Here is an 11,407-nt window from a genome sequence, read left to right as displayed (position 1 = left end):
GTGTATTTCTCTCTTTTTTCCACTATAATATTTTTTTATTAGCTATTCATGATATTACAATGATCTTGGCAATTCATACATTTGAATCATTGGGGTATAATTTCTCATTTTTCTAATTGTACAGATTGCAGAATCACACTAGTCATAGAGTCACCTATATACATACAGCATCATAATGTCTATTCTATTCTGCTGCCTTTCCTATCTCCCCTACTCCTCCCTTCCTCTCCCATCATTTCTCTCTATCCAATCTAATGTGACACACTTTTTTTTCTTTTTCTCATCACAACATCATACATGTATTCTGTATAACGATGAGGGACTCCTTCCATCTTCCGTGCAACTCCCCTTCTCCCTCTTTTTCCCTCCCACCTCTCTTCCCTATTTAGTGGTAGTCTTCTTCTCAAGCTCTTCCTCTCTATCCCATTTTGAGTCAACCCCCTTATATCAGAGAAGACATTCAGCATTTGTTTTTTAGGGATTGGCTAACTTCACTTAGCATAATCTGCTCTAATGCCATCCATTTCCCTGCAAATGCCATGATCTTGTTATTTTTTAGTGCTGAGTAATATTCCATTGTGTATAAATGCCACATTTTTTAATCCATTCATCTATTGAAGGGCATCTAGGTTGGTTCCACAGTATAGCTATTGTGAATTGTGCTGCTATAAACATTGATGTGGCTGTGTCCCTGTAGTATGCTGTTTTTAGGTCTTTTGGGTATAGTCCAAGAAGGAATAGCTGGGTCAAATGGTGGTTCCATTCCCAGATTTCCCAGGAATCTCCATACTGCTTTCCAAATTGGCCGCACCAATTTGCGGTCCCACCAACAATATATGAGTATACCTTTTTCCCCGCATCCTCGCCAGCACTTATTGTTTGACTTCATAATGGCTGCCATTCTTATTGGAGTGAGATGGTATCTTAGAGTAGTTTTAATTTGCATTTCTCTGATTGCTAGAGATGGTGAGCATTTTTTTTCATTTATTTGTTGGTTGATTGTATATCGTCTTCTGAAAATGTCTGTTTAAGTCCTTGGCCCATTTGTTGATTGGGTTATTTGTTTTTTTTGTTGTTTAACTTTTTGAGTTCTTTGTATACTCTAGAGATTAGAGCTCTATCTGATGTTTGAGGGGTAAAAATTTGTTCCCAGGATGTAGGCTCCCTATTCACCTCACACATTATTTCTCTTGCTGAGAAAAAACTTTTTAGTTTGAATTCGTCCCATTTGTTGATTCTAAGTTTTAACTCTTGTGCTATAGGTGTCTTATTAAGGAATTTGGGGCCTGCCCCCACGTGGTGAAGATTAGGGCCAACTTTATCTTCTATTAGATGCAGAGTCTCTGGTCTGATTTCTAGCTCCTTGATCCATTTTGAGTTGACGTTTGTGCATGGTGAGAGAAAGGGATTCAATTTCATTTTGTTGCATATGGATTTCCAGTTCTCCCAGCACCATTTGTTGAAGATGCTATCCTTTCTCCATTGCATGTTTTTAGCACCTTTGTCTAATATAAGGTAGTTGTAATTTTGTGGATTTGTCTCTGTGTCCTCTATTCTTTACCATTGGTCTACCAGCCTGTTTTGGTGCCAGTACCATGCTGTTTTTGTTACTATTGCTCTATAGTATAGTTTAAGATCTGGTATAGCGATACCACCTGTTTCACTCTTCCTGCTTAGAATTGCTTTAGCTATTCTGGGTCTTTTATTTTTCCAGATGAATTTCATGATTGCTTTTTCTATTTCTGCAAGGAATGTCATTGGGATTTTGATGGGAATTGCATTGAATCTGTAAAGTGCTTTTGGTAATATGGCCTTCTTAATAATATTAATTCTATCAATCCATGAGCAAGGTAAATCCTTCCATCTTCTAAGGTCTTCTTCTATTTCTTTCTTCAGGGTTCTGTAGTTTTCATTGTATAGATCTTTCACCTCTTTTGTTAGGTTGATTCCCAGGTATTTTATTTTTTTTGAGGATATTGTGAATGGAGTAGTTGTCCTCATTTCCATTTCAGAGAATTTGTCACTGATATACAGGAATGCCTTTGATTTATTGGTATTGATTTTATATCCTGCCACTTTGCTGAATTCATTTACTAGTTCTAGAAGTTTCTTGGTTGAACTTTTTGGGTCTGCTAGGTATAGGATCATGTCATCGGCAAATAGTGCTAATTTAAGTTCTTCTTTTCCTATATTTATGCCTTTAATTTCTTTTATCTGTCTAATTGCTCTGGCTAGTGTTTCAAGAACTATGTTGAATAGAAGTGGTGAGAGAGGGCATCCCTGTCTTGTTCCAGATTTTAAAAGGAATGCCTTCAATTTTTCTCCATTTAGAATGATGCTGGCCTGAGGCTTAGCATATATAGCTTTTACCATGTTGAGGTAATTTCTTGTTATCCCTAGTTTTTCTAGTGTTTTGAACAAAAAGGGATGAAGCATTTTGTCGAATGCTTGTTCAGCATCTATCGAGATGATCATATGGTTCTTATCTTTAAGTCTATTGATGTGGTGGATTACTTTTATTGATTTCCATATATTGAACCAGCCTTGCATCCCTGGGATGAATCCCACTTGGTCATGGTACACGATCTTTTTGATATGTTTTTGTATCCAATTTGCCAGAATCTTATTGAGGATTTTTGCATCTATATTCATTAGGGATATTGGTCTGAAGTTTTCTTTCTTTGAAGTGTCTTTATCTGGTTTTGGAAGCAGAGTGATGTTGGCCTCATAGAATGAATTTGGAAGTAGTCCCTCTTTTTCTATCTCCTGAAATAGATTGTAGAGTATTGGTATTAGTTCTTCTTTAAAGTTCATGTAAAACTCTGCTGTATATCCGTCCGGTCCTGGGCTTTTCTTGGTTGGGTTGGGTTTTGATGGCTTCTTCTATTTCCTCACTTGATATTGGTCTGTTTAGGTTGTTTATATCATCCTGACTCAATCTAGGTAGCTCATATGCCTTAAGGAATTTATCGATGCCTTCACTATCCTCAATTTTATTAGAGTATAGGGTTTCAAAATAATTTCTAATTATCTTCTGTATTTCTGAAGTGTCTGTTGTGATGTTGCCTTTTTCATCCAGTAAGCTAGTAATTTGGGTTCTCTCTCTTCTTCTCTTTGTTAGCATGGCTAGTGGCCTATCAATCTTATTTATTTTTTCAAAGAACCAACTTTTAGTTTTGTCAATTTTTTCAATTGTTTCTTTTGTTTTGATTTCATTGATTTCAGCTCTGATTTTAATTATTTCTTGCCTTCTACTGTATTTGCTGTTGATTTGTTCTTCTTTTTCTAGGGCTTCAAGGTGTAGTGTGAGGTCATTTATTTGTTGGCTTTTCCTTCTTTTAAGGAATGAACTCAATGAAATGAATTTTCCTCTTAGTACTGCTTTCATAGTGTCCCAGAGATTTCGATATGTTGTGTCTGAGTTTTCGTTTACTTCTAAGAATTTTAAAATTTCCTCTTTGATGTCTTCTGTAACCCTTTGTTCATTCAGTAGCATATTGTTTATTCTCCATGTGATGTAGGAATTTTTCTTTCTTATTTTATTATTGATTTCCAATTTCATTCCATTATGATCAGATAAAATGCATGGTAGTATCTCTACTCCTTTGTATTTGCTAAGATTTGCCCTGTGACATAATATATGGTCCATTTTTGAGAAGGATCCATGTGCTGCTGAGAAGAAAGTGTATCTGGTTGATGTTGGGTGGTATATTCTGTATATGTCAATTAAGTCTAAGTTATTAATTGTGTTATTGAGCTCTATGGTTTCTTTATTCAACTTTTGTTTGGAAGATCTGTCCAGTAGTGAGAGAGGTGTGTTAAAATCTCCCATGATTATTGTGTTGTGGTCTATTTGACTCTTGAATTTGAGAAGAGTTTGTTTGATGAATGTAAGTGCACCATTGTTAGGGGCATATATATTAACGATCATTAAATCTTGTTGGTGTATGGTTCCCTTGAGCAATATGTAGTGTCCTTGTTTATCCCTTTTGATTAACTTTGGCTTGAAGTCTATTTTATTTGATACAAGTATGGACACCCCTGCTTGCTTCTGAGGTCCATACGAGTGGTATGATTTTTCCCAACCTTTCACCTTCCGTCTGTGTATGTCTTTTCCTATCAGATGAGTCTCCTGTAGACAGCATATTGTTGGATCTTTTTTTTTTTTAATCCAGTCTACTAGCCTATGTCTTTTGATTGGTGCATTTAAGCCATTAACATTTAGGGTTACTATTGAGATATGGTTTGTACTTCCAGCCATATTTGTTTATTTATGATACTTAATATGATTTGTTTTTCCTCTTTGATTAGTTTTTCCTTTACTGTACTACCACCTGCTGTTGTTTTTCACTGTTATTTTCCATTTCCTCTTCCTGTAATGTTTTGCCAAGGATGTTTTGAAGAGCTGGTTTTCTAGCTGCAAATTCTTTTAACTTTTGTTTATCGTGGAAGATTTTTATTTCATCTTCAATCCTGAAGCTTAATTTTGCTGGATACATGATTCTTGGTCGGAACCTATTTTCTTCCAGTGTTTGAAATATGTTGTTCCAGGATCTTCTAGCTTTCAGAGTCTGTGTTGAAAGATCAGCTGTTATCCTGATTGGTTTACCCCTAAATGTAATCTGCTTCCTCTCTCTTGTGGCTTTTAAGATTCTCTCCTTATTCTGTATGTTGGGCATCTTCATTATTATGTGTCTTGGTGTGGATCTCTTATGATTTTGTACATTCGGCATCCTGTAGGCTTCTAGGATTTGGATTTCTGTTTCATTCTTTAAGTCTGGGAAGTTTTCTAGTATTATTTCATTGAACAGATTGCTAATTCCTTTGGTTTGGACCTCTATACCCTCTTGTATTCCAATAATTCTTAAGTTTGGTCTTTTTATGTTATCCCATATTTCTTGGATGTTCTGCTCATGATTTCTTAACATTCTCACTGAGCTGTCTATGTTCTTTTCAAGTTGAAATACTTTGTCTTCGTTGTCTGGTGTTCTATCTTTTAAGTGTTCTACTCTGCTGGTAATACTCTCATTTGAGTTTTTAATTTGGTTTATTGTTTCCTTCATTTCCAGGATTTCTGTTTATTTGTTTTTTATATCCTCTATCTCCCTGTAGAGTTGATCTTTTGCTTCTTGAATTTGTTTATGTAATTCATTGTCAAAATGATCCTTCATTGTCTGATTTTGCTGTGTAATGCCTTCCTTGAGACTCCAGATCATCTGAAGCATGTATATCCTGAACTCTTTATCTGACATTCCATCTGCTGCAGATATTACCTCTTCTAATGTTAAATTGACCTGCATTGTTTGTGATCCTTTCTTTCCTTGTCTTTTCATACTGTTCATGTTTTTTTCTAGCTTTGTGAAACTGTTGTGTTAATGGTTTTCCCCTTATATATTTATATTGCTCTTGTATAGCTCCAAAATTCCTCTTTTGTCATTAGCTTCTCCTTGACCTCTCTGTGCTGCTTTCCTTCCCCTGGTGTAAGGGGCAGGACCCCTTCTGAAATGGGGGTCTCAGGATCCACCATCAGACAAGCTCAGTTGGAGAATTTCTTATGACCAGGCATAAAGCAGAAAAGCATGGGATGATTTAGAGTATATGATTTGCCTTGGGGAAGAAAAAGTATAGTTCCTATGGCCTGTGTCAGAGAGGGATTTATAATCCAGGAACCAAGGCTATAAACCAAAAAATATATAACATAATATCACACAGATGAATGCTTTGGATAGGTTAACCATCAGAGAACATTAAAAAATCCTCCAAAGACAATTTTTTAGAGAAGAAGGTAGATAATAAAAAGAAAGCAGACCTTGCAGTAATATTTGGTTATCACTAATAATTAGTCACATATGTAGTCTTTGAAGATAAGATAAAAACACAATGCATAATATCAAATAACCTTGTCAAGATGCTCCCTCTTCTGCTGAGAGCCACTTAATGTGTCAGCCAAATTTGTGCTGAAGAATCATGTCAGCCAAATTTAGGCTGAAGGATCTTATGTTTGTGCTAAAGGCTAATGCCTCTTGGTGTTGTAGTCCTAGGCTCCAATATAGGTTGAAGATTTGATGATGTCTAGTTGGGAATTTAGTGAAACACATCTTTTAAACATTTCTAAACTTATGATTGCAATTCCCTCAGTCTAATAGTCAGTCATAAATCCACAGAAGGCTGGCCTGGATGATAATCTAGTGACCAACTCCTATACACCCAGAATTATTGTCTCTAATCAAATGATGAACAAATCTCTTTTCACTTAGGAAAAAATTATTTTTCTTGAAGGTGACTCTACAGCTTCATGTTGATAACAGGTAGTCAAATGTCTTATCAAGATTGACCCCTCTGACTCTGTAAATATACTTCATTACCAAGTATGATGAATTCTATTCAAAACTTTATTTTTATATAGTCCTGATTTTCCATTGCTATTGCATCTTCCCTAGTTTAGGATTCTATTATGTTTACAGAGACTGGCAGTTTCAAAGTGTGATCTGCAGATTTCTGGGTTTCTAAAATTCTTATTGGGGAATCCATAAAAATAAACCTATTTTTACAATAATAGTAAGAAATTTCACTATTTTGAAACATTTCTGACATTTGCACCTCATGGTACAAAAGCAACAGCAGGTAAAAAACACTAGTCCTTAGTGAAATTAAGGCAGTGACATCAGAATGTAGGAGTTGCTATTTATTCGCCATTGTCTACACTTACAGTAACAAAAAAACGAGTTTCATTTAATAATATCTTTACACAGTAAAACAGTAATTTTACTAAATCTCAACTTTGAGTACACATATTTTTAATGTTCTGTGTGACAAAATAGGAAGTATTCTTAAAGTCCTTCTGCATACTACAGTATAACGTTTGTGTGGAGAGAAAGACCTGTGTGATTTATTTGTGAGTAGTAACAAGTGCTTTTTCATGGAACAGTTTTACTTGAAGAATGACCCATCGACAAATTATGGTTATTTAAATTTGGTTGTTCGCTAAACACTTTGTCGAAAATTAACAAAGTGAACCTGTCATCTCAGGAAATGCAAGTGACATTATTTGTTACCAATGATAAAATTTGAGCTTTCACATTTTACAAATTTTGAAAAATTTGTACCTGGCACCATAAACTTGACAGTTTCCTGGTACTGAAAGATTTTTCTAGTGAAGTCATTGGTAACATTAACCAAAGAGTGGCAGAGTCAGGGTCTGCACCTGGGCGTCTTCACTCCAGGGAGTATCCTATTCTTCCTCACCATGTTTTTCTTCAAAACAAGTGAAGTCCAAACCTGTTGGCACTGCAGTATTTACATACTTCACAAGTTCTCTCTCTTTATTGGTTCCCTCAGGGAGCCACTCATTCACTTCAAGTTTATTGTGTGCTATTCCCAGGAAGAAGAAGTTGAGTCTCAGGAACTTGAACACAACTTTCTTTAATACTGTAAAAAACAGGCAGCATTAGAGGATTAGAAAAGCTGAAGGAGGGATAAGCAGAAGAAATGACTGGGCTGTTTATTAGCAGAAAATCAAGGAGAAACTTGGCAAGCACTTAGGAATGCAAATATGTCTGTATTTAAGTCAAAGCACCAAACTGTGCATTTGGGAAGTCTATAAGAATTTTCAAAAAGTAGTAAGCCCAAAGTTTAGGTAGATAAAGGCTAATCTGACAGATGATGCTGAAATCACTGGAACAATTTGGGTTTCATTAATTTTAGAACCCTAACTGGTCAATAATCTAGATAAGGAGTTTGGGAAAAGGAACTGTTCAATACTACAAAAAGTAACAGTGATGAATCAAACCATCATCAATGACAGTGAACTTCCATTTGCTTCTCATTTAAACAGAGAGTAATCATTACAATTTATGAGTAATAAATTGAGTATTGGAAAACTAATAAAGATAATTGCAATCACTAACGAGTGTGTGTGTGTGTGTGTGTGTGTGTGTGTGTGTGTGTATGTATGTATGTGGTGTATTTGAGCCAAAGACCAAGGTCATGGATTAGTTATTTTAGGAATAATACACAAAAAGGAAAGTGAGAATGTAGATCTGAAAATCAGTTTAAAATGGGAAGAGGAACAGGCAGAAGTTCCAATTGAAGCCAATATATCCCTCAAGTAGGAACAGCACAAGCAACTGGCAAAGTTTCAAGGAGCAGGTCTAGGTCATGCTTGTCAGCAACAGGGAAGCTGGTAAAAATTTTGAAGTAATTGTGGAAAGACGAGGAGACTGGGATCAACCATAAAATCAGATCAAGTCATCAAAAAACTGTAACACAACTTAAAAATCTCAGTTACAGAAGACCTGGAATAGAGATCAAAGTCTTAGTTGCAGGAGAACAAAGTACTTCATGAGGAATTGGTACTCAAAATCAGAATGGGATTAGCTTAAAGAATAACTTGGTTCTGAGTACCCAAACAAGATTACTTATATTCCTCTCTCCTAGAGCCAAGATTAGATTCAGCATCTGGAACAGGACTCAGGGTCAAGATGTTCTAATTACAAGTAAGAGATGAAAATAACCAAGGTGGAATAATAATGGCAAATGCTGACAAAACCAAAGCAAGAACATTGCCGATTTCCAAATCCATGAATAGGTATTATTAACTCATCAAGATTATAGATAAAAGTAAAAATATTAACATGAATTTGCTTAAAAGGGAGTTTAAGGAAGAGTTTAAAAGAGAGTTTGGGAACACACACACATTAACAATTGCAATTCTCTTTATTAGTTTTCCAATCTGATTTACTCAACTTATTATTTACAAATTTTAATAATCACTCCCTGTTTAAATGAGAAGCAAATAGAACTTCACTGTTACAGGTAATAGTGTGATTCAGTACTGCTGCATTTTGCAGTATTAAAACAGTTCCTTTTCCCAAACTCTTTAACTAGATTATTAATCAACAATCTTGACTAGACTATTGATTAAATTTTTTTGTGAGTTAAATAAAAAGAAAGTGAGCTTTGTAGAATTGCATCGGAGAAATGAAAAGTTGTGCTCCATTTTTGTACAATGAAATGAAATGCATCCTGCTGTCATGTATAACTAATTAGAACAAATAAAAGGAAGAAAAAGAAAGTGAGTTTCGTATTCATAACTTTTAATTTTTGTTGCTCTATATGCAGAGGTTTAAAAACACTTATTATTTGACAGTATATGTAATTACAACACAGGTTCTTAAAAGTAAAGCTGAGAATTGTTATATTCCATTATTGACATCAGTTTTAACTGTCAGCAGGTGCTATGATTTAATTGGTTTCTCTCATATGTAGGGGTTTAATCCCCATTGTGAGGTATTAAGAGGGTAGACACTTAATTAACTATGGCATATAGATGTGTGGCCTTTGAGAAGTGATTAAGACTAAGTCAAATCATCAGGGAAGAACCCCTGAGTGAACTCTGGTGGCTTTATAAGAAAAGGGAGAGTCTAGAAGAAACATACACATGTTCCCCAGCTCTTATAATGTGATATTCTGCACCACATTGGGACTCTGTGAGTAGTGAGGCTATCACCAGATGCAGCTTCTCAACCTTGGACCAGATCTGTGAGCCAAAATAAGATGTTTTTTCTTTATAAATTATCTAGTCTATGCTATTTTTATAGCAGTAGAAAACAGACTAAGACTGATGGGCAAAACACATGAATTCCAGATGACTGTGTAATGATCCTTTATTCTGAGATATATCTTCCAACAGGGTGCACAGATTTGCGGGTGTTTGGAGGGTCTCTTCTACTTTATCCTATATGTCCTTAGTTTCTCATTGGGAGCCCCTTTAATGATAATAGTTTTAGAGTTTGTTAAGTGGATTAATTTACTCCTTTTTTGAACCTCTCAGTTCTTGTTCTCCATCTCTCCACACCATTTAACCTTCTGCTTCCCTCCTTTATGATATTAACTCTTCATGGGTCATTTAGATGTCTAGGAGACAACATGTTGTAAACTGAAAGTGAGATTTCTCTACATCAACTGCCTTGTTTAGCATATCTCTTCTGCATCCTTATGCCACAATTACCTGTTTTTTTTTCCTCTGCCCAACCTGATTCAGATTATTAGATGTTCTATTTCATACCACATGACTTCAGCAAAAGCTTGATGATAGTGAAGGAAGGGCATGGGTACATAAAAGAAATAGGTTTATTAGGACATGTATTAGCATATATTCTCCATGGATCGGTGTTTCTGACCATGTTGAGAACAGACACACAGACTGCCTTTGTTCCTGTTTACCTTTTTTTTTTAAAGAGAGAGTAAGAGAGAGAGAGAGAGAGAGAGAGAGAGAGAGAGAGAGAGAGAGAGAGAGAATTTTTAAAATATTTATTTTATTTTAGTTTTTGGCGGACACAACATCTTTGTTTGTACGTGGTGCTGAGGATGGAACCCGGGCCGCACGCATGCCAGGTGAGCGCGCTACCGCTTGAGCCACATCCCCAGCCCTTCCTGTTTCTCTTTTCAAGCATGTTTGTATAGAGAATGGTCTTGAGCATGGAGAGAATGTCTTCCTTTGGAGCAAAGAGTCAACCTTCTTACTGTTTCTTAAAAAAGATTTAGGTTTCTAGGCTTTGGTTAGTTTCTTAAAATGTAACCCACTGTGTTATGCAGATGTATCTGCATGCATGCAGATGTTATCTGGTCATTTTCATGTTGCACTCTGTGAACTGGGAATCAGCACACAAAAAATGCTGACATTCTGATTACTACTATTGCTGTGAGTAATAAAGTCTTTTGCAACAACAGTCACATTAAGGGTGAAAAATTTAAGGAGATACTCCTCTTTAAGGCTCATCTGTTCTTGCATAATCATAAGACTAAGAGCGTCCTCAAATATTCATTCTAGGCATCTTATTTATTGATTTATTTATTCTAATCAGTTATACATGACAATAGAAACATCTTTCATTCATTGTTCACAAATGGAAAATATTTTTTCACTTCTTTGGTTGTGCATGAAGCAAACTCACACCATTTGTGCAATCATACATGTATCTAGGGTAATGATGTCTGTTGCATCCCACCGTCTTTCCCACCTTTGCCCCTCCTCCCACCCCTTTGCCCCATTCAAAGTTCCTCCACTTATCCCATGCCTCACAACCCCTTAGATCAGCATCTACTTATCAGAGAACACATTCGGCCCCTGTTTTTTTGAGATCAGCTTATTTCGCTTAGCATGATATTCTCCAACTCCATTTATCTGCAAATGCCATAAATTTATTTCTCTTTTAATGCTGAGTAATATTCCATTGTGTATATGTACCACAGTTTCTTTATCCATTCATCTATTGAAGGGCATCTAGGTTGCTTCCACAGTTTAGCAATTGTGAATTGTGCCGCTATAAACATCAAAGTAACTGCGTGGGCTGGGGATGTGGCTCAAGCCTGGCATGCATGCGGCCTGGGTTCAATCCTCTGCACC

This window comes from Marmota flaviventris, chromosome 3 (genome assembly GCF_047511675.1).
Source record: "Marmota flaviventris isolate mMarFla1 chromosome 3, mMarFla1.hap1, whole genome shotgun sequence".
NCBI classification, from domain to species: Eukaryota; Metazoa; Chordata; class Mammalia; order Rodentia; family Sciuridae; genus Marmota; species Marmota flaviventris.
Note: the sequence above shows the minus strand (reverse complement) of the source record.